We start from the raw sequence: 6,000 nt of genomic DNA, 5'->3' as shown, positions 1-6,000 counted from the left end.
TCAGGAAGCAGTTTGCTATCACTCTTTTCGTGGAATCTGTAAAGTGATATTTGGGAGAGTATAGGGGCCCATGGTGAAAAAGGAAATAACCTCACATAATAACTAGAGAGAAGCTTTCTGAGAGATTTCTTTCTGATGTGCGGCTTCATCACACAGAGTTCCACCCTTCCCTTTTAGGAACAGTTTGCTAACACTGTTGTCGTGGATTCTGCAATGGTATATTTGGGAGCTCTTTGAGGGCTATGGTGAAAAAGGAAATATCCTCACATAATAACTAAAGAGAAGCTTTCTGAGAAACTGCATTGCCATGTGTGAATGCAACTCACAGAGTTACACGTTTCTCCTCAGTGATCAGTTTGTTAACACAGTTTTCTTTAAATCTGCAATTAGATACTTCATATCGCAATGAAGCTTATGGTGACAAAGGAAATATCCACAGATGAAAACTAGAATGAAGCTTTCTTAGAAACTTCTGGGTGATGTGTGAATTCATCTCACAGAGTTACACTTATGTTACTTGGAGCAGTCCATTAACACTGTCTTTGAGGAATCTGAGAACGGATTCTTTGGATCGCATTGAGGCCTACGCTGATAAAGGAAATTTCTTCCGTTCAAAACGTGAAGGAAGCTTTCTGAGATTCTTCTTTCAGATCTGTGAGTTCATCTCACAGACTTATAACTTAGAATTCAGGAAGCAGTTTGCTAACACTCTTTTCGTGGAATCTGTAAAGTGATATTGGAAGCGCATAGGGGCCCATGTTGAAAATGGACAATATCCTCATATAATAACTAGAGAGGAGCTTTCTGAGAGATTTCATTATGATGTGTGGCTTCATCACACAGAGTTCCACCCTTCCCTTCTTGGAACGTATGCTAACACTGTTTTCGTGGATTCTGCAAAGGTATATTTGGGAGCTCTTTGAGGGCTATGGTGAAAAAGGAAATATCCTCACATAATAACTAAAGAGAAGCTTTCTTAGAAAACTGCGTTGACATGTGTTGAATGCAACTCACAGAGTTACACGTTTCTCTTCAGTGATCATTTTGTTAACACAGTTTTCTGGAAATCTGCAATTCGATACTTCAATAGCGCAATGAACTTTACGGTGACAAAGGAAATATCCACAGAGGAAACTCGAAAGAAGCTTTCGTAGAAACTTCTTGGTGTTGTGGGAATATCAATCTCACAGAGTTACACTTATGTTTCGTGGAGCAGTCCATTAACACGGTCTTTGAGGATCTGAGAACGGCTTCTTTGGATCGCATTGAGGCCTACGCTGATAAAGGAAATTCCATCCGTTCAAAACGTGAACGAAGCTTTCTGAGAACTTCTTTCTGATCTGTGAGTTCATCTCACAGACTTATAACTTAGACTTCAGAAGCAAGTTTGCTAACACTCTTTCGTGGAATCTGTAAAGTGATATTTGGGACCGCATAGGGGCCCATGTTGAAAAGGAAATATCCTCACATAATATCTAGAGAGAAGCTTTCTGAGAGACTACTTTCTGATGTGTCTTCGTCACACAGTGTTAAACCCTTCCCTTCTTGGAACAGTTTGCTAACGCTGTTGTCGTGGATTCTGCAAAGGTATATTTGGAGCTCATTGAAGGCTATGGTGAGAAAGGAAATATCCTCACATAATAACTAAAGAGAAGCTTTCTGAGAAACTGCATTGCCATTTGTGAATGCAACTCACAGAGTTACACGTTTCTCTTCAGTGATCAGTTTGCTACACAGTTTTCTGGAAATCTGCCATTAGATACTTCATAGCGCAATGAACCGTACGGTGACAAAGGAAATATCCAGAGAGGAAAACTAGAAAGAACCTTTCGTAGAAAACTTCTTGGTGATGTGTGAATTCATCTCACAGAGTTACACTTATGTTTCGTGGAGCAGTCCGTTAACACTGTCTTTGAGGAATCTGAGAACGGCTTCTTTGGATCGCATTGAGGCCTACGCTGATAAAGGAAATTTTCATCCGTTTCAATACGTGAAAGAAGCTTTCTGAGAACTTCTTTCTGATCTGTGAGTTCATCTCTCAGACTTATAACTTAGACTTCAGGAAGCAGTTTGTTAACACTCTTTCGTGGAATCTGTAAAGTGATATTTGGGAGCCTATAGGGGCCCATGGTGAAAAAGGAAATATCCTGACATAATAACTAGAGAGAAGCTTTCTGTGAGATTCCTTTCTGATGGTCAGCTTCATCACACAGAGTTCCACCATTCCCTTCTTGGAAGAGTTTGCTAACACTGTTGTCGTGGATTCTGCAAAGTTTTATTTGGGAGCTCATTGAGGGCTATGGTGAAAAAGGAAACATCCTCACATAATAATTAAGAGAAGCTTTCTGAAAAACTGCATTGCCATGTGTGAATGCAACTCACAGAGTTACACGTTTCTCTTCAGTGATCATTTTGTTAACACAGTTTTCTGGAAATCTGCAATTCGATACTTCATAGCGCAATGAACCATACGGTGACAAAGGAAATATCAACAGATGAAAACTAGAAAGAAGCTTTCTTAGAAACTTCTTGGTGATGTGTGAATTCGTCTCACAGAGTTACACTTATGGTTCGTGGAGCAGTCCATTAAGACTGTCTTTGAGGAACCTGAGAAGGGATTCCTTGAATCGCATTGAGGCCTACACTGATAAAGGGAAATTTCTTCCGTTCAAACGTGAAAGAAGCTTTTGAGAAACTTCTTTCTGATCTGTGAGTTCATCTCACAGACTTATAACTTAGACTTCAGGAAGCAGTTTGCTAACACTCTTTTCGTGGAATCTGTAAAGTGATATTTGGGAGCCCATAGGGCCCATGGTGAAAAAGGAAATATCATGACATAATAACTAGAGAGAAGCTTTCTGTGAGATTCCTTTCTGATGGTCAGCTTCATCACACAGAGTTCCACCATTCCTTCTTGGAAACAGTTGCTAACACTGTTGTCGTAGATTCTGCAAGTTTATTTGGGAGCTCATTGAGAGCTATGGTGAAAAGGAAATATCCTCACATAATAACTAAAGAGAAGCTATCTTAGAAACTGCATTGCCATGTGTGAATGCAACTCACAGAGTTAAACGTTTCTCTTCAGTGATCAGTTTTTTAACACAGTTTCTTTAAATCTGCAATTAGATACTTCATAGCGCAATGAACCTTACGGTGACAAAGGAATATCCACAGATGAAAACTAAAAAGAAGCTTTCTTAGAAATTTCTTGGTGATGTGTGAATTCATCTCAAAGAGTTACACTTAGGTTTCTTGGAGCAGTCCATTAACACTGTCTTTGAGGAATCTGAGAATGGCTTTTTTGGATCGCATTGAGGACTACGCTGATAAAGGAAATTTCATCCGTTCAAAACGTGAAAGAAGCTTTCTGAGAAACTTCTTTCTGATCTGTGAGTTCATCTCACAGACTTATAACTTAGACTTCAGGAAGCAGTTTGCTAACACTCTTTTCGTGGAATCTGTAAAGTGATATTTGGAAGCGCATAGGGGCCCATGTTGAAAATGGAAATATCCTCATATAATAACTAGAGAGGAGCTTTCTGAGAGATTTCATTATGATGTGTGGCTTCATCACACAGAGTTCCACCCTCCCTTCTTGGAACAGTATGCTAACACTGTTTCGTGGATTCTGCAAAGGTATATTTGGGAGCTCTTTGAGGGCTATGGTGAAAAAGGAAATATCCTCACATAATAACTAAAGAGAAGCTTTCTTAGAAACTGCGTTGACATGTGTGAATGCAACTCACAGAGTTACACGTTTCTCTTCAGTGATCATTTTGTTAACACAGTTTTCTGGAAATCTGCAATTCGATACTTCATAGCGCAATGAACTTTACGGTGACAAAGGAAATATCCACAGAGGAAACTCGAAAGAAGCTTTCGTAGAAACTTCTTGGTGTTGTGGAATTCATCTCACAGAGTTACACTTATGTTTCGTGGAGCAGTCCATTAACACGGTCTTGAGGAATCTGAGAACGGCTTCTTTGGATCGCATTGAGGCCTACGCTGATAAAGGAAATTCCATCCGTTCAAAACGTGAAAGAAGCTTTCTGAGAAACTTCTTTCTGATCTGTGAGTTCATCTCACAGACTTATAACTTAGACTTCAGAAGCAGTTTGCTAACACTCTTTTCGTGGAATCTGTAAAGTGATATTTGGGACCGCATAGGGGCCCATGTTGAAAAAGGAAATATCCTCACATAATATCTAGAGAGAAGCTTTCTGAGAGACTACTTTCTGATGTGTCTTCGTCACACAGTGTTAAACCCTTCCCTTCTTGGAACAGTTTGCTAACGCTGTTGTCGTGGATTCTGCAAAGGTATATTTGGGAGCTCATTGAAGGCTATGGTGAGAAAGGAAATATCCTCACATAATAACTAAGAGAAGCTTTCTGAGAAACTGCATTGCCCATTTGTGAATGCAACTCACAGAGTTACACGTTTCTCTTCAGTGATCAGTTTGCTAACACAGTTTTCTGGAAATCTGCCATTAGATACTTCATAGCGCAATGAACCGTACGGTGACAAAGGAAATATCCAGAGAGGAAAACTAGAAAGAAACCTTTCGTAGAAACTTCTTGGTGATGTGTGAATTCATCTCACAGAGTTTACACTTATGTTTCGTGGAGCAGTCCGTTAACACTGTCTTTGAGGAATCTGAGAACGGCTTCTTTGGATCGCATTGAGGCCTACGCTGATAAAGGAAATTTCATCCGTTCAATACGTGAAAGAAGCTTTCTGAGAAACTTCTTTCTGATCTGTGAGTTCATCTCTCAGACTTATAACTTAGACTTCAGGAAGCAGTTTGTTAACACTCTTTTCGTGGAATCTGTAAAGTGATATTTGGGAGCCTATAGGGGCCCATGGTGAAAAAGGAAATATCCTGACATAATAACTAGAGAGAAGCTTTCTGTGAGATTCCTTTCTGATGGTCAGCTTCATCACACAGAGTTCCACCATTCCCTTCTTGGAAGAGTTTGCTAACACTGTTGTCGTGGATTCTGCAAAGTTTATTTGGGAGCTCATTGAGGGCTATGGTGAAAAAGGAAACATCCTCACATAATAATTAAAGAGAAGCTTTCTGAAAAACTGCATTGCCATGTGTGAATGCAACTCACAGAGTTACACGTTTCTCTTCAGTGATCATTTTGTTAACACAGTTTCTGGAAATCTGCAATTCGATACTTCATAGCGCAATGAACCATACGGTGACAAAGGAAATATCAACAGATGAAAACTAGAAAGAAGCTTTCTTAGAAACTTCTTGGTGATGTGTGAATTCGTCTCACAGAGTTACACTTATGTTTCGTGGAGCAGTCCATTAAGACTGTCTTTGAGGAACCTGAGAAGGGATTCCTTGAATCGCATTGAGGCCTACACTGATAAAGGAAATTTCTTCCGTTCAAAACGTGAAAGAAGCTTTTTGAGAAACTTCTTTCTGATCTGTGAGTTCATCTCACAGACTTATAACTTAGACTTCAGGAAGCAGTTTGCTAACACTCTTTTCGTGGAATCTGTAAAGTGATATTTGGGAGCCCATAGGGGCCCATGGTGAAAAAGGAAATATCATGACATAATAACTAGAGAGAAGCTATCTGTGAGATTCCTTTCTGATGGTCAGCTTCATCACACAGAGTTCCACCATTCCCTTCTTGGAACAGTTTGCTAACACTGTTGTCGTAGATTCTGCAAAGTTTATTTGGGAGCTCATTGAGAGCTATGGTGAAAAAGGAAATATCCTCACATAATAACTAAAGAGAAGCTATCTTAGAAACTGCATTGCCATGTGTGAATGCAACTCACAGAGTTAAACGTTTCTCTTCAGTGATCAGTTTTTTAACACAGTTTTCTTTAAATCTGCAATTAGATACTTCATAGCGCAATGAACCTTACGGTGACAAAGGAAATATCCACAGATGAAAACTAAAAGAAGCTTTCTTAGAAATTTCTTGGTGATGTGTGAATTCATCTCAAAGAGTTACACTTAGGTTTCTTGGAGCAGT

The sequence above is a fragment of the Rhinopithecus roxellana genome, chromosome 4 (assembly GCF_007565055.1).
Source record: "Rhinopithecus roxellana isolate Shanxi Qingling chromosome 4, ASM756505v1, whole genome shotgun sequence".
Classification (NCBI taxonomy): Eukaryota; Metazoa; Chordata; class Mammalia; order Primates; family Cercopithecidae; genus Rhinopithecus; species Rhinopithecus roxellana.
The sequence above is the reverse complement of the archived record's forward strand: the minus strand, read 5'-3'. Positions refer to the sequence as shown.